At 46.2% G+C, this 23876-nt stretch overlaps 1 protein-coding gene across 9 annotated transcripts in view; it reads right to left on the bottom strand.

Annotated features, from left to right (window-relative positions):
* Window positions 1-23876, bottom strand: part of Wasf3 (WASP family member 3) — a 91095-nt gene that overhangs the window by 49450 nt on the left and 17769 nt on the right. Inside the window, exon 1 of one of the 9 annotated variants that reach the window (XM_075972525.1) lies at window positions 9281-9364. The exons of the other annotated variants lie outside the window; for them this stretch is intronic. The gene's annotated coding sequence lies outside the window, so the exon portion shown is untranslated. Of the gene's footprint in view, window positions 1-9280; window positions 9365-23876 lie in introns of those variants that run through there. 9 annotated transcript variants of the gene reach the window in all.

The raw sequence follows: 23876 nt of genomic DNA, 5'->3' as shown, positions 1-23876 counted from the left end.
CGAGGTTTCTGGTAACAGGTACTTTACAGAGGTTACAATGGTGCAAAACAGCACAGGGCAGAGGCCTACCACCTGGAGGGAGGCGGTGGACAGGCTATGGATTCAGAAACTGACTTTGAGTCATAATTCGGATGACTGGTGACACAGCCCTGCACTAAGATGAGGGAGACGAGACGTTTACAGGAAATGAAGTGAGAGACAGATCACGATCAGAAGTGGAAGGGAAAGCTGAGCTTTCTCCCACACGGGGGAGTTGAGGAACACCCTAAGGTATCCTGCCCACCTAAGATCCCTGCCATGAGGGAAATGCTCCAAAGAATAATGTTCAATCAGACAGCCTCCAGCTACCTGGAGCACTGGGTCTGGGGGGCCAAAGACCCAGCTAGTATGACAGAGAGACTTAAAGTTTTATTTAATTTTAATTAATGCTAACATAAGCAATAATTTGAAGTGACTGGCCATTGTCAAACAGCGCCACCCTAGGGTTCTGGCTCAGATAGTTGGATAGAAGCTCCTATTACAAGTATTTAAGAAAGAGTGTGAGGAATAACACGCACACATTCAAGTATTCACTGACTCCAAGAACAAACAAATCAGTAATGAAAGGGGTGGTCTTTGGGGAGCCACACCCCCGTCCAAAATCCCATCAAAGATGGATCTACCTTTGGGTTCTGATTAATGACCTCAGCATGGCAGAATCAAAATGCACTCTTGTGGTCTCCAAGTAACTGTTAAAATGTTGCTACCAAATAAAAATCGCTTATAATGAGTACATCACAGAGCCATAGTGAGTCACAGCTTTGGATAAATAACCACCTAGTTTTATTATGGTTATTGCTTTCAAGTCTTTTCCTAAAAGCAAGAGAGGAGAGAAGGGAGAGGACCAGACATCTTTTATGATAACGAACATGAGTCCAGGTAACTTCAAATGCACTTCAGAACATTATATCAACAGCAGTACAAATTACCTTCTGTTTCCATTTCTCAGCCCCCAAAATGAAAGACGACTAGATGATGCTCAGGAACTCTCTTCTATGGGACATCTTCCAAAGCCAATGATAATCAAATTTTCCCTGGAATCAGTCTGTTGATCTCACTTGCTCACGGCATTTAAAGTCAATATGAAATAAGGAATTCTGTGATATGAAAATGTTTCATGTCAAAACAGACTGTGTCTAAAGTGCTCACTGTTAATCTGCCCAATTGCCCTAATCTGATCGCATTAAACCTGTTGACTATTTTGGTCCATGACATGGCTCTTAAGCCTCCCAATCCTAGCTTCACAACAATCAGAAGCTGACATACACATGACTCGCATGTGGCTCCTCCTGGGGCGGCTGTTTGCTTGCTTGCCTCATTTCCTTGTTCCTCTCCCTTAACTAGACCCCATTGCCATCTACCAGATCAGGACAGCAGCGTTCTCAGCTATTCACAGATGAAGTTCTGTTTGCAACACCCTGCTCAATCCCATAAAGCATGTGGATGCTATTAGTGTTGGAAAAGCACACGTAGTAAGACATGACATTACAGGGGACTGAGCATATAGTTCAGCACAGGAAAGGAAGGACAGAAGGAGAGAACAAGAGAGGAGGGGGAGGAAGGAAAGGAGGGGGAAGGGGGGACAGAAAGAGGGGTCATGAAGCATATGTCTCTCACCAAGAGCAGCTTTTGTGTTTTCTCTGAGGTCTCTGAAGTTTAGTTCTCACTGCATTACACACCGACACCTTTTACAGCAGAACAGCAGGACCGTGTTTACCTGGGCCCACGACTCAATATAACATCTAACTGAACTGTTAAGAGACGGTAGGGGAGCCACTGTTGAGTAACAAGAAACGGTCCTTACCATTACAAGTCTTTACTACACATTTAGGAAGACACAGGTAAATATAAAACAGGTAATGGAGGAGATAGTGGAGTATGTTCAAATAAAAACACCAGGTGCCATGTATTAAGTGTAGCAAATCACACTGCCAGCTAATGTTTATGCGTCTGAAAATTCTTTTCAGATTATTTTATCGTATGTGCATAAATGTTTTGCCTGCATGTATGTATGCACACCACAAGTGGGCCTGGTGCCCATGGAGGTTAGCGGAGGGTGTAGGATGTCCTGGGAACAGGAAGTGAGGATGGCTGTGAGCCTGATATGATATGATATGATATGATATGATATGATATGATATGATGTAAGGAAAATCAATTCCTGCCATAGTATGACTTGCAGAAACTCAGGACTGGAATGTGTGTTTGACCAAGCTAACCATGCCTAGTCGAAAATCCTTAAAGGAAGACCATGGAAGGTTGTTGTTTTGGACTGAACTGCAGCAGGCCTCTGTGGGTCAGACCTAACAAGAACATTGTCATTCATGCTAGGCGCCACACCATCAAACTGAACCCTGAAAAGAACTGACTTCCAAAAGGAAAAAAAAAAAGGCAAATCTGAAGAAAGAAACACTAACCAGTCAATCAGAAGAGGTCCAATTACATGGGCTGCTGTGTAAGAGCCCTCTGTTCTGAGCGTAGATGGACAGGGAGGCTAAGGTAACCAATCCACTCTTCATTCCTTATTTCTGCCAGTGAATCCACGCCTATCTGCTCAGCACACGAAAACACTTACTGTCTTCACCTCCCACTACCTGTTAGAAAGACACCGCATCCCAGGCTGGAAGAGTGTTGGCGGGATGTGTAAGGAGCACCCGGGGAACAGTGACACACCAGAGCGAGATGCCATCATTTGGATGCAGAGTGTATAAAGTGAATGTAAAGACAGAGGGTGGACATCATCTGAACACCACGCTATCAAGCTGCTTGCTCCTGACACATTACATAGTGCGCATGCGCCTCCAGGGAGACAGGGCCTCTCACAGTTGACTTCAGCAGTGTCAGGTTAAGAAGCCTGAGAGACTCACCACCTACTTAGTGAGGGCTCCCCTCCACCAGCTCCTATTCACTTCTACTTAAACACTGCAGAGGCCCAGAGGGAGTTAAGGATTTATAATCCCCGAGACTAAGCACCGTGTTCTGAAATAAGGCTTTGGTACTGAGGGGAAGTCTGCATCCTTGAAACATCAAACCAGTACTTCCTGCTCTAACCTAACACCAGTGCCTGGAATCTCCAGCTCCACCACCTTCCTGCGGTCTAGCCCAGGCCTAAAGGTGCCACAGGAGAGATGCCTGCTCTAAAGCCATGGCCAGCACACAAGGTCTACTGGGAAGGCACATATCCTTCTAGGCTACAACAGCAGCTTGTCCCCTCAATAAATATCCACTTCCTCGACACTGTCAGCACAAGCCAGGGCCCTGGTCCTTGACCCTGCAGCACTCCAAACAGTGAGGGTCCATTCTTGAGCATAGCATCCAAGGCCTTACATGCAGGGTGCCAGTTACTTTTCCAAGGTGGCCTTCAGGTACTTCTCATGAGCACACACCTCCCCAGCCCTAGCAGGCCGGCACCGGCATTTCCGATCCCTTTCTTACCAGTGAGCAGCCAGCAGTGACTCTTGTTGAGCACCGTCAGGCACCTGGCAATGCCCATCTCCCCAGCCCTAGCAGGCCGGCACCGGCATTTCCGATCCCTTTCTTACCAGTGAGCAGCCAGCAGTGACTCTTGTTGAGCACCGTCAGGCACCCTGGCAATGCCCATCTCCCCAGCCCTAGCAGGCCGGCACCGGCATTTCCGATCCCTTTCTTACCAGTGAGCAGCCAGCAGTGACTCTTGTTGAGCACCGTCAGGCACCCTGGCAATGCCCATCTCCCCTCTCTACGCCCACTGCACAGGATGCCACCGTGCAGTGGGCACTGGAGCCAGTCTCTGTCTCATCTGGGCTTCCTCCACTTACTCACCAAGAGACTAAGGGCAGGCCTTTCAAAGCCACTTCCCAAGCTTCGAAGAGGACACTGCGAGACTCACTAACTGACCTAATGATAGAAGAGCCAGCCTCAGCACATAACACCAGCCACCAAGCACCGCCACAGTCTGACCTGCAATCACCCCACCAGATCGAAGACTGCAGAGCTGGGTCACCGCACAGGGATCCTAACCCCTGCTGTCACCCAGAAAGGACTTTACAGCAACTTCCGATCAATGTTAGCCTAGAACAAAACCAACACACAAACAAAACTAAACCCTGAGATCTCTTCTGGAAAGGTGCAGCTAAGTTCTGGTATTAAATTTGTTGAGCTCTTCATTGGTATATTAAAATTACTGATTCACTGGAGAGTAAAAAATGTAGAGGTTGAAGACGGCCAGATATTCATAGCAAATACACTTGGTTTTCAAAGGAAAAATGGATTGTCCGGTTGTACAATGCTTCAACCTACACAAGCCAGGCGAGTGTTTCTTTTACACTAGTCTCCCTTGGTAGGCAGATATGGCCCTAAAAGTTGTCAGACTTTTCACCCCAATCCACTCTTTACCTCCCCTATTTCACACTGAGTACAAACACAATACCCAATCATTTGACAAATAAGTGAGTTTCCTCAAATGCCTAAGCAAAATAATAATAATAATCTTTTCTGACCTATTTGAGCAAGAGAAAGCTGACTGTGCCTTGGACTCAGTGACCTCCAATCGAATCTGTGGTCACCACTTTCAAAAGTCACATGCACTCAGCATGAGAATGCGTGCCGGGGGAGCAGCTGTTTCCCGGCCACAGAACAGTTAATGAGCCTCTTTGGAATGAGCATCGAAAGATAAAAATAAGAGTAATTTGTTCAGGATGAAATAAGTCGGTGACGAGAAGCACGTGGTCAGGCTGGGAAACAGCATCACCGCAGGCCGACAACGTGGACTGGTCCCAGCTGGCTCCGGGAAGCAGTGCTCTTGAGCTGTACTCAGAGGCAGCCCAAGAACTGAGGAGAGAGAGCGGCAGCCAGGACGGGACAGCAGACGGGACGGGGTCCAGAGGGTGGACACCAATTGCTAACAACAGGACCCATGGACAGGAAAGGCGGTAGGGCCACGGGATGCCTGATTGACTCCTTTGTCCGGCCTCACAGATAGAATACAGCTTCCTCATTAGGCAGTCCCCAGATTGCAGAGTTTGTAGAAGTGGAGCAGCATGTCCTTGGCTGATCTTCTGGCTTTCTCTCTCCCCGTTGCTCTTGCTCCTTCAAAGACTGCAAACCAGTGGCTCCCAGGAAGTGCCCCTGTCACATGGTAAAGTCTGAACAAGATCTGGGCCGAGTGGAAAGCGTCCTTGCCTAAAGTGGCTTATATTTTTTTCTCCTTTAATGGTTGAATCTTGAAATGAGAATTCATCACTGATTCAAAGAGATGCTAAAAATAGCACGCTACAGAATGCAGAATGAGAAGCATCACATCATCTTGCTCTTAGCGTTTTCCCAGCTCAGTTTTCTTCAGTGTATCCTTCAAATGCGCTGCCTTTTAATACCCAAAATGCACAACACTTCAGATACACAAAAACATTAATTCTCAATATCAATTACATATCTATTGTTGAAATCTCTGCAATATATCTTACTTAAAAATGGTTTCCTAGCCAGATGTGTTGGAGTGTGCACCTTTAATCCCAGCACGTGGGAGACAGAGGCAGGTGGATCTCTGTGAGTTCAAGGCTCCAGCCGAGTTTATGTACAAAGTGAACTCTAGGACAACCAGGGCTACATGGTAAGACTCAAAACAAACAATGACACAACAGTACTGGCTTACTCCCTCTACTTCTAATCATGACCTTCATTAAATAACTCTGATTACAAGAATACAATCTTATTTACATATGATGAATGAATTAAAACAAAGCAATCATTCATCCAGCTCTCCATCGAAAAGGGCAAGTTGTTTTTATTAATAACAACTTACAACTGAATCCAGAGGGTCATTTACAAAAGACTTTTCACATAAATTATCTTATTTAATCCACAACACTGACACCAGCAAGGTAAGAATGACTTTTAAAGCATTTATGTGTATGTGTATGGGCTCACCTATAAATATGTCCACCATGTGTGTATCAACCTGGAGAGACCAGAAGTGGGCAGCTGTGAATCTCTTGACATGTGCTGAGATCTAAATACTGATCTTCTAGAAGCATGCCAGCCTGCCACTCTTAGCCACTGAGCCATTTCTCCAGGCCTAAGAAGTGCTTTTATATATTCAATAAATTATGTCACAAGCTAAACAGTGAAAAATGCACACTTACAAGTCACACATCAAGGATTCGGAACATAGCTTAGTAGCAGAGCACGTGCCTAGTATCTTGGGGCATTAAATTCAATTCCCCACACTGAAGAAAAACAAAAGAATCCTACATGAAGAGGACATGGAACACACCCACGCACAAAGCCCGCCCCTTCCACTCTACATCCCATTCTCTTCTCCGCACGCTCTGGGACCACCTCACCCAGAAGGTCCACCCCTCCCAATAACTGCAAATAATCTCAGAACCCACATGATGCTCAGCACAAGCTGCCTTCTATCACTCTGATGTTGCACTGCACACTACATAAACAAATGCAATTAACACTGAATCCTCAATATTCCACAGGTGCCAGAATCAGCCTCCTGAACTACCCACCCCAACCCCACAGCCTAGCCTTTCCTCCCCTCAGCAGAAGGGTTGTTCTGTTCCTTTTTTTTTAACTTTTGCTAACAGCTGGAACTCTGCATGCTACAGTTCTTTGGCAGAAAGAAAAAAAAATGTAACAACAGCCCTAACAACTACTCCCACCTCCCCTGAACTCTGACCTCTTTCTGTTTCCTGCTCCCGCTTCTAAATAGGCAACAGAGACCCTGACCTAAAACACCGTGTCCAGCAACTACCCAACACTGAAAGTTAAGTCTTAGCCTGATCATGGAATTACTCTAGTTTTGACAATAGAAAATAATGAGAATTATTACATAAGTGAGCAGCAACCTGCACCTGTATTAAATGAAAGCAAAGAAACCCGAGGAACATTACAGGAAGATTTTTTTCCCATTATTACCATGAAAATTTTTACCATTCTAGAATCAAACTATATTTCACAGCTAGCTGTAATAATAAATCTAATACAAAGATTTTGTGTATAAATTACCTGAGAATAAAGTATGGTCATGGTTATTGTAACAAATAGGTCTATACACTTCTACCCACAGAAGACTATGTTCAAACACAATTGACAAACACAGCTGGGCTGCTTTACAACACAGCCCCACCCCACTCTCCCAAGCCTCTGGTCTGACCCATATAAAGTATCAGAGAGCTAAAGAGCCACTGTTATCAGACACTGTGGCCATAGCAACAGGAGAGTGAATAACAAAGAAAACTGGAACCTAAACATGGCATCTTTGTTGTGGTCCATGAGCCTTTGGAGCTGGTTTGCTAGAGGAATATGGAAAAGTCTGGAATTTCAAGCTAAATAAGCCCTTGGATGTCATAAACAGAACTTACTGGATCATTCTGGTGGGAGCTCGGAAGACCAGAATGCTGAGAAAAATGAGGACAGTTAAGGGTCCGGCTTATGAGTTTCGGAAGGGAACAAGGACTCTACCAGAAACTCATCTAGAAGTCATTCACATTGCATTCCAGCAAAGAATGGCTACATCAATGTTGAATTCAAATGGGCTAATTTGTTGGCACGGGATGGCATTTAGGCTACTGGCATCATCCAGGTCTACAGTGACCAGAGCAAAAAGTAAAGGGGAAAAAGGATGAAGATGTGCAGTTCGTGCAGGAAAGTGTGAGCAGGTTCAGCCTTGCAGATAAAGCGGGCTTGAAGGTAGCTGTGATAGCTAAAGAAAGCAAGGCCACTAAAGAGAAACCACATGCTCTGCACTAGGACAACACAAGAGGGGCCCGAGAGGCAAGACCCTACCCACTGAAGGGTCCATCTACTGAATATGCAAATTAATCTGAAAGGGAAGGCCCACCCAAGGGATTCCCTGTTTGAAAACCATCACCTAGGGAAGTGTTTCCCATCCCAAATTAGCAGCAAAACTTGGCAGTGTTAACCATGGCTTCTTTTGCGATTATGAACTAAGCATGAGTAAGGAGGACGTGGAGTCTGATGCCAAGGTTCCACGGAGGCACTGAGGCTAGGCCATGTGTGGCAGGGTCAGACCTGCTGTAAGGAGGCTCCGAGAGGCAACGACAGAAAGCTGTGAGGGTGAAGTGGGTGTTGTAGTGGAGATCTCAGAATATTAGAGATGCTAAAACCATGAGACATCTGCTAAGGAAAGCTGAAGACTTGGAGTGGAATTAGCCCAAGAGAGAGGCTATGTGTGCTGCAGACAGCTACCTAAGCCCTTCGGAGCCCAAGTGATTCCATCATTAGCCCCATATGCCAGACATGGAGCTGCAGGTTTGGTGTGTCCCTGCTGGGTTTCAGTCTTGCTTTGGTCTGATTATCCCAGTCTTCCCTTTGGCAATGGTGATGTTTACTTGATACCATTGCATGTTGGAAACAGTTAGCTGGCTTTTTTTTTTAATGTTGTAGGGATTCACAGATAAAAGACTGCCTTAACGGAACCACAATTCTTAGTTAAGGGAGCCACTTTAGGGTGGGCAAGAGACTTGACCCTAGAGGGGCTCCCAGGTGCCCAAGCTGAGGTCCCCAGTTAGTTCCTTGGGCAGCTGAGGATAGGGAACCTGAAATGACCCTATCCTAGAGCAATACTGACGAATATCTTGCATATCATTATTGAACCTTCATCTGGTGATGGATGGAGATAGAGACAGAGACCCACACTGGAGCACTGGACTGAGCTCCCCAGATCCCAATGAGGAGCAGAAGGAGGGAGAACATGAGCAAAGAAGTCGGGACCACGAGGGGTGCACCCACCCACTGAGACAGTGGAGCTGATCTACTGGGAGCTCACCAAGGCCAGCTGGACTGTTACCGAAAAAGCATGGGATAAAACTGGACTCTCTGAACACGGCGAACAATTAGGGCTGATGAGACGCCAAGGACAATGGCACTGGGTTTTGATCCTTCTTAATGTGCTGGCTTGGTGGGAGCCTAGCCAGTTTGGATGTTCACCTTCCTAGATATGGACAGAGGGGGGAGGGCCTAGGACTTACCACAGGGCAGGGAACCCTGACTGCTCTTTGGACTGGAGAGGGAGGGAGAGAGGAGTGGGGGGAGGGGGAGGAGGGTGGGAGGAGGGGGAGAAGAGTGGGAGGAGGGGGAGAAGAGTGGGAGGAGGGGGAGAAGAGTGGGAGGAGGGGGAGGGAAATGGGAGGCTGGGAGGAGGTGGAAATTTGGTTTTTTTTTATTCTCCTTTTATCAAGAAAAAAAAAGAAAAAAAAGACTGCCTTAGTCTCTGAAGATACTCTGTACCTACCTTTTAACAGTGTTGGGACTGTTAAAGATCATGGGGACTTTGAAGTTGGACTGCATGCATTTTGCATTATGAATTAGAAGACGACCACAGGTCTACGGGGACTGTCAGCTGTGGGAAAGAAAATAAGGCTGTGGTTTAACAATGATGTGTGTTAACGTCAAATTGACAAGAAGGTAGATTTTTGATGGTTAACACTGTCAGCTCAGTATCCAGAATCACCTGGATCTCTGGGTGTGTCTGTGAGGAAACGTCTAGATTATGTTAATTGAGGCATGAAGACCCATCCCATGCACTGGGATGTCAGACTGAATGAAAAGGAGAAAGTGAGCTGGGCACCGGTATCCATCTATCTACATCCTGGGTGTGGGTGCCATGTGACCAGCTCCCTCTGTCATGCCTTCTCACCATGATGGATTGCATGACTTCGATCTATAAGCCAGCATGAACCCATACATCCTTCCTTGCTTAGATTAGGCACTACTGTCACACCAATGAGAGAAATAGCCCGCACAGCAATTCACCAACACGAGAGTATCTCTAACATTAAACCCCACCTCTGATTAGCTAAGTGGCAGTACTCATCCCATTACAGCATCCTTGCCTGGAACATTATCTGTGACTCCCAAGCCTATGGTAAAAGGAAAGGGATGGGGATGGGGGAGGAGAAAAGAGGTCTGCAGAGATCTGAACTCCATCTGTAGATCAACCTCCCAAAACTCTGGGCACTGGTGAAGATACTATTGACAGATCCTCAACTGCCCCCTTTTAGAGTGTGAAGATAGAGGACATTTCATGAATGGCAGCTATCACTCCTCTGTGGTGCGCAGCACGGTGTGGAATCTGTCAGCAGACAGAGAAGGCAGCAGAAGAGCACAACTGCCACACTCAGCTGCTTCACCAGGATGCTCTGAAGAGGGGGTGTTAGCATCACCTCACACTCGTGCGGGTGGATGAAGAGGAAGTGCTGGCATCACCCCACACTCTTGTGCAGGTGGATGAAGAGGAAGTGCTAACATCACCTCACACTCATGCAGGTGGATGAAGAAGAAGTGCTAACATCACCTCACACTCATGCAGGTGGATGAAGAGGGAGTGTTAGCATCACCTCACACTCGTGCAGGTGGATGAAGAGGGGGTGTTAGCATCACCTCACACTCATGCAGGTGGATGAAGAAGAAGTGCTAACATCACCTCACACTCGTGCGGGTGGATGAAGAGGGGGTGTTAGCATCACCTCACACTCGTGCAGGTGGATGAAGAGGAAGTGTTAGCATCACCTCACACTCATGCAGGTGGATGAAGAAGAAGTGCTAACATCACCTCACACTCATGCAGGTGGATGAAGAAGAAGTGCTGGCATCACCCCACACTCGTGCGGGTGGATGAAGAGGAAGTGTTAGCATCACCCCACATTCATGTGCAGGTGGATGAAGAGGGGGCGTTAGCATCACCCCACACTCGTGTGCAGTTAGATAAGGAGGGAGTGTTAGCATCACCCCACACTCGTGTGCAGTTAGATAAGGAGGGAGTGTTAGCATCATCCCACACTCGTGTGTAGGTGGCACGCCCTTTTTCCATCCCTGCATGTGACAGTGGGAGCACCAGTCCAAAGGACAGGACAGATGCTATGGCAACTGACCAAAGTACTAGATGTTCCTGGCCTCTACACATGGTACAAACAGAAGTGAGTGAGAGTCAAGCCTGGAAGATCTGCTTCTAGAAAACAGTCTAGAAAGCAGGACTTCAGCTTTTTTTGCATTATCCTTTTATTCAGAATAAAATCATCTCACTATAAAGACATTTCTGGAAACAGAAAACTGCCCACTCCACTATGAAAAGCAAAAATCTCAAAAACGTTCTCTGCTGTAATCCAGGCAGCCATTCAAGCACATGCAGTTGCTATGCCCTTCTGTATACACTCCTCCACCATCTTCAGAGTGAGCCCAAAGAGAATGGCAGACTAATGAATGAGTACTTCTGGGGATACTTACTGATCCAAGCACAAAACTTCCAGCGATCAAAGCTGATATCTGAACAGCCCATTTCATTCACAGATGATGCCTCTGGAAAATTATATCCAAGGGATCAAATCAAACCATGTGGGGACAGTGATGTCCCCGTTCCCACCCCCAATCCACTCCTCCTCCCTTTCTGTTTAGGAGAGGGAAAGTCTCCCATGAGCATCAACAAAACATGGTGTCAAGTTGCAGTCAGACTAAGCATCTCCCCATGTATTAAAGCTGGACAAGGAGACCCAGTATGAGAGACACAAGGCAAAGAATCCATTAAAAACCAACAGAGGTAGACCTAGACTTGACCCTGATGTTGTGTCCAGGAGAAGCAACCCTGAATGAGGCCATAAAGGATCTGGTAAGCGCTGTTGAATAATGCTCATGTACATTGTAAAGATTTGTCTCTCATATTGGTTTAATAAAACACTAACCAGTAGCCAGGCAGGAAGTATAGGCATGGCATCCAGACTAGGAAAATTCTGGGAAGAGAAAGGCAGAGTCAGTCACTCACCAGGCGCAGAGGAAGCAAGATGAGAATGCCTTACTGAGAAAAGGTGGTATCAAACACAAGGATAAACATAGATAAGAATTATGGGTTAATTTAAATTATAAGAGCTAGTTAATAATAAGCCTGAGCTAATTGGCCAAACGGCTTATAATTAATACAAGTCTCTGTGTGTTTCTTTGGAACTGAACAGCTATGGACCAAGTGAAACAGAAACTTCTGTCTATAAATGGCACCCAAATGTTTGGCAAGAATTTCCACATAAAGCCTGAGAAAGTTTTTTTTTAAAAAAAAAAAAAGGATTCTAGACAGATAAGAACAGAGTCAAGCACAGCTTTTAGTAACCATTTTCACTCAAGTAGTCTCTGTTTGCTGGCAGTGAGCAGAGGTGTGGCTCCTTTAAGAGAGGCTTCCTGACTCAGCACTAGCAGCAAAAACTTTTAAGACGTCCTGCCACCAAATACGTAAAATGGTGTTTATGAACAGCAGTGGCATGCTTCTTGGTGATGGCATACACCTAGAAACTCCACAACGTTGTGGTAATTAATGTGGCTCCCACCAGTACCTCCACCATAAAGCTAGACTCTCGGGAAGCCAAGAAATGGGGTGAAGCCAGCTGCCAAAGTCGCATCTTTAATCCTAGCCATATAGTTTAGCAGATTAAAAGACTCATGGTCAGAGAAAGATAGAGATATAGAGTAAAGACAGATTCAGATTTTTTAAAAAAAACACACAAACCTTTAAACAGTTTACAGTGTATTTAAAAATACACATAGGCTTGGGAGAGGAGATAGAGAAAGTCCTTAAAAAAGCAGAGATAAGTGAAGGACAAGACGGCCTTCAAAATCAAGCTCCTACTAGCTTACTTGCCCCAGCCAAACCATTGCCCAACGATTCCATAAAGTATGCATTTTCAGAGGACACACCCAGTAATGACACCAGAGACCTCACGAGCTGATCATCCCTGAATGCTTAGAGCCCTGAGGTAGAGACCAGGTCTTCATTCACACCTGAGCCTTTCTGGGAGGCACTTCATCTACAAACCAACAGCTGGACTGCTAACTGAAGAGAAAAGTCAAAGCAACCAAAAGAAAGAAGCCTGTTAAAGAGGTGGGCGGAAGCAATAAGAGAAACATAACAGAAAAGTAACTCACCATGTCCTCAGCACAGCGTCAGGGACTTGGACCTGACTGGGGGAGGTAAGAAAATGAAGAAATGACAGACCCTCACACAGACAGAAAGGGACAGCGGTCTGGGCTCTCTGGTGGAGAAACTGTAACCCCCTGAAGCTCAGTGTGTTTATTGCATGCAGCTGAACAGGAAGGAACGGTTACCGCATACACATCATACACATCAGGCAGGGTTATTCTACACAGCTGAAACAGGAGGCAGGCTTAGCTAATCTCGGTGGGAACAGTCTCTATAGGGGAGCAGTCTTCAGGTTGGACACATCTGGGGAGGGAGAAAGCTATGGTGGACGTTTTCTTTATACCCTCTCAACACTTGACTAGGAGAAAGGCTTTGCCATCCTTTGACATGACTGTGCCCATGCTAACGGCACAGCCTTCACTCAGGACTTCACTCACTTGGGACTTCCTCTGCTCTCTGTACTAATTCTTACCAAAAATTATGGAAGCCAGAATAGAATGGACTGTGGGAACCAAGGAAACCCCAAGTGAATGTGTGAGGAGAAGGAGAGGATGGAGTCCTGAGTGGATGAGGAGAGGATGGAGTCCTGAGTGGATGAGGAGAGGATGGAGTCCTGAGTGGATGAGGAGAGGATGGAGTCCTGAGTGGATGAGGAGAGGATGGAGTCCTGAGTGGATGAGGAGAGGATGGAGTCCTGAGTGGATGAGGAGAGGATGGAGTCCTGAGTGGATGAGGAGAGGATGGAGTCCTGAGTGGATGAGGAGAGGATGGAGTCCTGAGTGGATGAGGAGAGGATGGAGTCCTGAGTGGATGAGGAGAGGATGGAGTCCTGAGTGGATGAGGAGAGGATGGAGTCCTGAGTGGATGAGGAGAGGATGGAGTCCTGAGTGGATGAGGAGAGGATGGAGTCCTGAGTGGATGAGGAGAGGATGGAGTCCTGAGTGGATGAGGAGAGGATGGAGTCCTGAGTGGATGAGGAGAGGATGGAGTCCTGAGTGGATGAGGAGAGGATGGAGTCCTGAGTGGATGAGGAGAGGATGGAGTCCTGAGTGGATGAGGAGAGGATGGAGTCCTGAGTGGATGAGGAGAGGATGGAGTCCTGAGTGGATGAGGAGAGGATGGAGTCCTGAGTGGATGAGGAGAGGATGGAGTCCTGAGTGGATGAGGAGAGGATGGAGTCCTGAGTGGATGAGGAGAGGATGGAGTCCTGAGTGGATGAGGAGAGGATGGAGTCCTGAGTGGATGTGTGAGGAGAGGATGGAGAACTGAGTGGATGAGGAGAGGATGGAGTCCTGAGTGGATGAGGAGAGGATGGAGTCCTGAGTGGATGAGGAGAGGATGGAGTCCTGAGTGGATGAGGAGAGGATGGAGTCCTGAGTGGATGTGTGAGGAGAGGATGGAGAACTGAGTGGATGAGGAGAGGATGGAGTCCTGAGTGGATGAGGAGAGGATGGAGTCCTGAGTGGATGAGGAGAGGATGGAGTCCTGAGTGGATGAGGAGAGGATGGAGTCCTGAGTGGATGAGGAGAGGATGGAGTCCTGAGTGGATGAGGAGAGGATGGAGTCCTGAGTGGATGAGGAGAGGATGGAGAACTGAGTGGATGAGGAGAGGATGGAGTCCTGAGTGGATGTGTGAGGAGAGGATGGAGAACTGAGTGGATGAGGAGAGGATGGAGTCCTGAGTGGATGAGGAGAGGATGGAGTCCTGAGTGGATGAGGAGAGGATGGAGTCCTGAGTGGATGAGGAGAGGATGGAGTCCTGAGTGGATGAGGAGAGGATGGAGAACTGAGTGGATGAGGAGAGGATGGAGTCCTGAGTGGATGAGGAGAGGATGGAGAACTGAGTGGATGAGGAGAGGGTGGAGTCCTGAGTGGATGAGGAGAGGATGGAGTCCTGAGTGGATGAGGAGAGGATGGAGTCCTGAGTGGATGAGGAGAGGATGGAGTCCTGAGTGGATGAGGAGAGGATGGAGTCCTGAGTGGATGAGGAGAGGATGGAGTCCTGAGTGGATGAGGAGAGGATGGAGTCCTGAGTGGATGAGGAGAGGATGGAGTCCTGAGTGGATGAGGAGAGGATGGAGAACTGAGTGGATGAGGAGAGGATGGAGTCCTGAGTGGATGAGGAGAGGATGGAGAACTGAGTGGATGAGGAGAGGGTGGAGTCCTGAGTGGATGAGGAGAGGATGGAGTCCTGAGTGGATGAGGAGAGGATGGAGAACTGAGTGATGTATATTATTGACAAGGATAAATGCCTCAGATCTGTGGGAACTGGCAAAGCTTTCCTCTGGTCTTCCTAAGGGATTGTAAAACTAGCAACCACAGTTTCTTCCTCCCAGATGACTGAAACCTGAGACTCACCTACAGAGACCCCCATGGAGAAAAGTTAACCCCTCCCCCTGGCAGTGAGATCCCAGGTTGTTGAGTCAGAGTGAGCCCAGGCCAGGGGCACCAGATTTTATGGACTTGAGTCTGTGTGTCTTACTTCATTCCGTTATCCCAGTCAGGTTTCCAGGACCATGCTGAGCATGATGTTAGACTGCTTAGATGTGAGAAAATGACGCAGTATCCTTTACCCAGCAAGATTTACATAAAGAACTCTCAAAAATCAGTGAAAATATGGTGTTGGAGAGATGGCTCAGTATTAAGAGGCTCAATTCCCAGCATTCTCTTGGCAACTGTCTTAACTCAAGTTCCACAGAATCCAGAGCCCTCTTCAGGCCTCTGTGGGTGCTGTATGCACAGGGTGCGCAGACATACACACAGGCAAAACACCCATATACATAAAGTAAAAATAAACAAATCTCAAGTAAAAAGAACTAGGTGAAAATAAGCCAATTATGAAACTAACCAAAACACACACAAAAAACCCATTTTGCCAAAGAGGACACTCACAGATGGCAAATGAACAGCTTTAAAGATGGTGACCAACACGAGCCATAGGAAAATGCAAATCAAACCCAACATGAGAGAATGTTCCACACAATAGACATTTGTAATAAAACACCGGCAGCTAAAAATCCAGTCGATGGACCAATCACACTCTTCTGGGGCAAACTGAAATAGTACAGTTACTCCAGGAACTATTCTAGTCGGTTACACAAAACCAAATACCCCCATGACCCACTGTTCAGCAACCATTCTCTTAGGTCTTCCTCTCACTTGGGGTTACAGAAATGAAAGTTTTTAATCCCACAGAAACTTTATGTGAAGGTTCATTTCAGCTTTACTGCTAATACCAAAAAGCTATTTGGATGGGTGGTTAAACAAGCTGCATAGTGACATAGTCAGCAATAAAATATACATATAGTGGATATAACCACCTGCACAGACCTGAAGGGCGTTTGCTTCATGATGAAGGGAAAGCTAAGAAGACAATATTTGAGCCTGGAGAGATGGCTCAGCAGTTAAGATATTGTACTAATTATGAAGGACGTCACCACTGGGGTAGCTGGGCAAAAACTAGATGGGAAACTGTAATATATATATGGTGTAATTTTCTGTGAGAGTATAATTATTGTAAAATAAAAGACACTTTCTGGCCAACCAAGCCTGAGCAGACACAAAGCCCCTCCAGCTCCTGGGGCTGAATGAAAGCACTGAACTGTGCAGAAAGAAGAATGCAGGAAGGTCAAGAGCACTGGGCACCGTGAGTTCCCACTGAGACATCCCTTAGTTCAGTGCACACTGCTAGTCAGCTCCTCCACAGACGTCCATGGTAGTGGAATCAAAGAGCAGAACAGTCAGTCACAGGGACCAGCACACCCCCCATATAATCACCACCAAAGGACTCAGTGAAGGATTTGTGGCGGTCGCACAGAGAAAGAAGTTGTCACTGGGGAGAAAGTCTTCACTGAATGGCTCTAAAGATGAATGTAGTCAATAGTGAGCAACGATACTCGGGTACAGAACTGCGAGTGTATAAAGAAGACACTGAGGGAAGTGCAAAGGCCTCCAGACACCCAGGAGAGAAGAGAGAGAAAGCCCTAGGGAACGACGAAAAGGGTGGGTGGGCAGAGCACAGGGCCTCTGCTGAGCCAAGGGTTCAAACATCACTCGGCAAGCAACTGGGAGGGTTTGAGGGACTGGATCCACTTAGGAAAGTAAGGGAGGGGTGTTTTAGGGAGGTAGCTGGACAATATGGACAATACAAACCAAAAAAAACGACAGGCCAATAATACAACAGTCCAGGAGAGCATAGCTTCAACCAAAGCAAGATCAAAAAACACAGTAAGGAAAGGCATGCTGCTACGCCATCCCTGAGGCAAAAGACCTGAGAGAAACAGCTTGAGAGATGAGAGGGTCGTCTGGGCCTGACAGCTGCAGCAGCTTCCCCATCCAGGCTAAAACTGTGGCCTCACAACAGGAAGCAGAGGGCGGGATGGGAAGGAGGGCTGGGCTGTCACCCTCAAAGGTCCACCCTACAGACCCATGTCCACCCACACCTGCCAGTCAGGCCCCTCAACCAAAGCTTCTATAACCTCCCCAAACAATGCTGCTTGCTGGGGATCAGGTGTTCAAACAGACTCTGAAGGATGGTTCAGTTTCAAACTGTAAGGAATCACATCTACAAGCTAGTTAAGGATAAAAGCAAGACAGAGCTGAGAATCCCTTACAATTCCACTCAAGATTTTGCTGTCATCTCTCTCAGAAGAGTTACAAAGGCAGGAAACATATTTTGATGGAAAACTAAAAATTACACATTGGGAGACAGTGAGTTCTCGGTGCAGGGGAACGTCCTGCTATCTCCAAAGTGCAGAGCTGCAGCCGGGAGCAGAAGCTGCAAATCAACAGCCTTGGCTGCAGTCAAAAATCTGGTGTAGACCAGCCACAGATGAGATGCCCACGTCGGTGAATGCAAGGGGAGAAGAAAACAGAACATGGATCGGACACGAGGAGCTCCTCTGCTTCCTTCGGTTCTCAGTGTGTCAGTCTTAAATCGTTTCAACTGACATTGGCTTCTGGTAATAAACTCAGATAAAACTAATTACACCAAGCCAAAGAGTAAAGGCAAATTATGTCAGATCTACAAATATGTAGTATCTATATTGTTATGGTTTTCTGTCTCCTATAAAATATATATTCTGTTAAATTTGAGAAGGCTCACATTAATAAAAATCCTCTTTATTTCTAAAATTTTCTTAGCAGGTAGTAAACATAACAATGAGTTTCATGCTGATATTCTCATGCACCTCAGACCACAAAGTCATTCTGACACCAAAGTCTTTCCTTCCACACAGCCAAAATCGGATCACTCTACTGCTTCAGTCCTAGCCTAAGTCTCGCACCTGGTTTTCTGGTCTTTTCTTTTGTTCCTAAGAGGCTGATCTCCACCACACAAAAGCCAAAGTAACCCAGTCAGAAGAAAGAACTCTTCCAAGGACTGAAGGGAACCACCCAACCTACCCTCTTCCCTCCCTGCCCTCTGGGGTGTGTGCGTGAGTGTGTGTGTGGTGTGTGTGTGTGTGTGTGTGTGTGTGTGTGTGTGTGTGTGTGGTGTGTGTGTGTGTGTGTGTGTGTGTGTGTGTGTGTGTGTGTGTGTGTGTAGGTCTGTCTTTCATTCTCCTTCAGCCTTGTGCAGATCTTCACATCCACAGGCAGCAACCACCTGAGGATTTAGGCTCCAAAGCAATCTGTTCTGGAATGTTCTTCCCCAACCCCTACCCTGTTGTATGATATTTTGATCGTCTTCTGATAATAAAGTTTGCATGGATTCAGAGGATGGAGCTAGACACTAGCTGACCAAAACCATTAACCACAGAGGTTTAGAGGAATATGGACAGAGAGGAGACAGGAAGTAGTAAAGCAGGGCTGAGAGAGGGCCTCGGCCCTTTTGGAAGGAGGAACAGAAGAGGCAGGAAGCCAATGGTGGCTGTTCCCCTGCTTCTCTATCTTTCAGGTTCTTATCCCCATATCTGACTCCCGATTTTTTGTTGATAAAGAACGAGTAGATAAACACATCATTGCCCCCACTTCTCTCACATCGCTGCCCTGACCCCACTCAACTAAAACTGCCACCCCAAGCCTCCTTCCTTTCTCACAAGAGCGTCCTTCTCCGTTACCACCTGTGGGCTTCTCTGAAGTATGCGCCTCTTCTCCCATGACACTTCTGCTCTGAGTGCCGGGCAGGGAAGGGCAGGGACTTATTAATATTTTGTTCAGTCATGTGTCTCCAGTACCCCAAACAGGCTATGGCATACATACAGTTGTTACTAACTAGCTGCTTAAAATTAAAGTGTGAAGTGTATCTGGCATTTCATTCGAGTTTATAAGAAGAAACTAGAGAAATGCTTTCAGAAAGTCCAGGTGGTCCTCGTCTCTGCAGTTTTGTTTCTGCAGATTCAACAGAGGCAGGTTGGGGAGATGCAGGGGAAAGCCTCACTCCACTGAACATACACTGACAAAGCAGGCTAAAGTATCATTGAAGTAACCTCTTTACTCTTAACATTCAACAATATCCCAAAGAGGAAGCCATCTCACAAATGCATCTACTACGGATGCCATAGCAGACCAAATCTCTCCACTATAGTAGGACCTGACTGCTGTCCAAGCAAATCACTTTCTGCAGCACACAGTGGTCCCTTTCTTCTGAGTTCAATTTGTGGTAAAGTTTGATATTTACCAATCAAGACATCTCCCAATACAATACCCAGGTCAGGGACCATGTGGTGGTTTAAGTAAGAACTGTCTCCCATCGGCTCCTGTATTTGAAAACCTGGTCCCCAGCTGTGGCACTCTGGGAGGTTTAGGAGTGGCTTTTCTAGATGCAGTTCACTGAGGACAGGCTTTGGGTGGTCCTTCCTGCTTTCAAAGCAGGCACTTGCCAATTCTGAGATTAACCATTAGTAACACTAAGCTTCCTGAAGCAACGAATAAACTGACTCCACACCGACTCTCCCAACCAGAGTCTTAGCAGTGCTCACCAATCTGGTTAGAAAACAAAACAAAAAACAGAAGAAACCAAGTAAGCAGCCAAAGCGGTGATGGCGCATGCTTTTAATCCCAGCCCTCAGGAGGCAGAGGCAGGCGGATCTTTGTGAGTTCAAGGCCAGCCTGGTCTACGAGAGCTAGTTCCAGGACAGGCTCCAAAGCTACAGAGAAACCTTGTCTTGAAAACCAAAAAAATAAAAATAAAATAAAGAAAGAAACCAAGTAACCATGCACCTAACTAGTTAAATCTGGTTGTACCTACAGCCCAGCACCTCAAAGGATGGGGGCAGGAGGAGCAGGGGGCTCAGCAGTGCCAGTGCAGCCTAAGCGAGATGGGATACTCAAAAAAGTTAATACCTGTTGGGCACGTGGTATGCACCTTTAATCTCAACACTATAGGTAGAGGCAGGCAGATCTCTGAATTCCAAGCCAGTCAAGGCTGCTAGGTGAGACACTGTCTCAAAACCTAATTAATTCAATAAAATGTGTACCTGCTGATTATTTGGAAAATAGGTATTTTTAAAAAAATAATACAGTCCAGCCTCATACAACATAAAGAAATGGAAACCAGAGGCACAGTACAATGCAATTCATAATGATTTTAATTTCTTAGATTAGCAAAGCTGAAAACATGAAAAATCCCAATGCAGACCAGAATGTGGGAGCAAGAAGGCACTTGAAGGCTGTAACAGTGGAGATGTGGAGAGCTGAGGGGGGTCACAGCTCAAATTCAGCTCTAAAAGAAAGAAATATGTATTACCCAGACGTAATCTGTGATGACAACCGGGACACTGGCGGAACTTCATAAACCTGGGGAAGGTTGCCCACACAGACATGACCCAAAATGGGCCCAAGCTGCCCTCCTGGAAAAGAGAAAGGGTAGCTGGGCAATTCTGGTTTTATCTTGTCACGCACACTCTGAACAATAAAAACATACAAATGCCATCAAGAGCCCCCTCCTGACCTATCCCACCCCCTGACCCCAGCAATTCACTACTACTATTTAGGGCAAAATAAATAACATTTGAGGTCATTAAACTAACCCTGCTTTGAATTTTTTACACTTACCCTCCAGGTCTCTCTCTCTCTCTCTCTCTAATATATTATATATATATATATATATATATATATATATATATATATATATATATATATATTCTAAACTCCCTTCTCTCATCTTGATAATTTCAGTCCATTTGGTTATTATATTTACTTCCATCTGAGAACATTATTTATAATTCTTCAATAGATTGTCTAGTGTAACAACATAACTTTGAAACCTCACCCTCTTCTTTGGAATATGGTTAAAGTTTAAGAAAAGTTGTTTTAAATCCTGTGACAATTTTAACAAATCCTCAAAATAATTTTCCAAAAGCGACAAAAAAAAGCCCACCTCATTTAAAAAATCCATTTTCAACTAACAGACTGTCATTCACCAAAAACTGAAGGTCAATGTTCTCTCATCGTTTGTTCTATTGTTTTCCGGTCTTTCACAGAGTTACATAAACCATGGATTTGATCTGCCCATCAAGGTCTAGAGTTCGGCTTTCACAAGCGACCACAGTCTTGACTGTCTTCAGTAAACCAGCCGTTCTGATGGTGGCTCTCAGAAGGCTTCCTGCAACAGTGAACGATGCGCAGAGAACTCAAGCCCTTCCTTCTGCCGCAGACACACGATCATGTTCCGTGCCTCAGATGTAAGGGCCACCCTCACTCTGTCAATGGAGAACTTTGAAAACCTGGATGATATGCTTCTTCTCCAAACACTGACTGGGTTAGAGGAAAAGGCAGAGAGAGATGAGCTTGCCAAAACCATCTCAGAAGCCTCTCTCTTTGTAAGAAAGCCTTTTCCTACCAAAGCTTCAATTCACCCCTTAACTGGACTGGTGGACAATGACCTTCCACTCTTCACAGCTGGGTTTCATGGGAACACGGAGCTGAGCTGTCCGCCACGAGCGGAAGACTGCTGTCTGCGATGCTCGTGGATTTGGAGAATTTCTACAACAGCCCCGGTGACTGACGAAAATGCAGACAAAAACAACACAAAAAACCACTACAAAGCAAGTCTTCAAGGACCAGGAAACACTAAGAATAAAGCATAAAACTAAGTCCTGGTTTCCAGAGCCAATGTCAGACTGAAGTCTACAAACAAGTTTCCAGATCAGAACCCGGACAGGGCCCCCAAGAACTAACTTAGGGCAGAGAGAATGTCTTTCTTGGGTATCTCTGACCATCTTCTACGAACCAGACAGGCTAACTTTAAAATTCTTCCAGAAAAAACAAAGAAAATCTCTAAAAGAAGAATAAAGAACACATACTAAGACATTCTAAAACACAATAATTAAAAGTGCTGTGTGAGGTGGAGCACCATAACCAAGGAACGGGAAGGGCAGAAATGGAGCCCACTGTGGTGCCCCACGGCCAGGAATCTCGGAGGCTGAGGAGGGAAGACTATGGAGAGTTCAAGGCCAGCTTGGGATAAACAGTGAGTCACACAGGCCTGCCACAATTACAGAATGAGACCTAGTCTCAAAAATGAGGAGGAGGGGAAGGAAGAAGGGGCAGGGGCAGGGAGAGGGAAGAGAAGGAAAAGAAAGAAGGAAGGGAGGAAAGGAGGGAGGAAGGAGAGAGAGAGAAAGAAACTGAATTTACAAAAACGAACACATTCAGTGTTAACATAACAACCAGAAACACATTAGCCGGGGGTCATTATCAGACATTTTATAAAAAAGAAGAGTCAAATATTCCAATGGTAACTACCAAGGTCTAGAAGATACAAAATTTTTCAGCAGTCTTAAAGCAGAACAGACTTTTAAATCATTGTGAAGGGGACTGAGGGGATGGCTCAGTGGTTATATTGTGGGGGCTGGAGAGATGACTCGGTGGTTATATTGTGGGGGCTGGAGAGATGACTCGGTGGTTACAGTCAGGGTGCTGAGGGGATGACTCGGTGGTTATATTGTGGGGGCTGGAGAGATGGCTCAGTGGTTATATTGTGGGGGCTGGAGAGATGACTCAGTGGTTATAGTGGGGGCTGGAGAGATGGCTCAGTGGTTATATTGTGGGGGCTGGAGAGATGACTCGGTGGTTAGAGTCAGGGTGCTGAGGGGATGACTCGGTGGTTATATTGAGGGTCCTGGAGAGGTGGCTCTGCAGTTACAGTCACAGGCTGCTCCTCCAGGTGACTACAGTGTAACTCCCAGTACCTACCAACCACCTGTAACTCCAGGGGACCTACATGCACTTGGTGTGCATGCATACACTCAGGCACACACTACAAACCCTAATACAATAAATATTTTTTAAAAAGTTTTTTAAAGAACTATCTTTAAAATCCTAAAATATTTTAGTGGGTAATGTTAAAAACTGCAAGAAGATTTTTGTTCAGAAGTGTGGTTGTTGCTACACTGTGGGAAAGGGAGGCAAGCTTAAGACTGGACCAAATCTTCACCATCTGTCAGGGCAAAAGACGGGTCAAACCACTGAATTCTCTTACCAGACGCCAGAGAGAGCAGAGGCAGCACAGGGGAGGGGACACAGGCATGGAGTAAACATCTGGAGAAACATCCCTGAGCATAAATGACTTTGCCAGGATTAAGAAGGGAAAAAGCACAGACCTGATACCTTCAAAAGACCACTCACTAATGGGTCATAGCCACTGCCTTATTTACAAGACGAATATCCTGTGGGTTTTAGTGAGATTCGTAAGCCACACACCAGAACTCTGATCACGAGAGGCCACCAAGATGTTTTGTTTGGACAGTCCTGATTTAAGTAAGGTTGGCTTGCAGAAACAATCCCAGGTCTGCAAGCACTGCCACTGCTGCCCTTTCTAAATAGGGGTTGGATTTAATTAGTAATGCTCAACTCTCTGCTGAGATGGGAAATGCCAACTCCAAGCCTAGTCAATGCTTTCTCACTTAGACAGATACAACTGTCTTTCACTAGATTTGCATTGCCTTGGATAAAAGTGTTTAGTGCGTAAGCCTGACAACCTGAGTTC

This window comes from Microtus pennsylvanicus, chromosome 1, assembly GCF_037038515.1.
Source record: "Microtus pennsylvanicus isolate mMicPen1 chromosome 1, mMicPen1.hap1, whole genome shotgun sequence".
NCBI classification, from domain to species: Eukaryota; Metazoa; Chordata; class Mammalia; order Rodentia; family Cricetidae; genus Microtus; species Microtus pennsylvanicus.
Note: the sequence above shows the minus strand (reverse complement) of the source record. Positions and strands in the feature narration are given on the sequence as shown.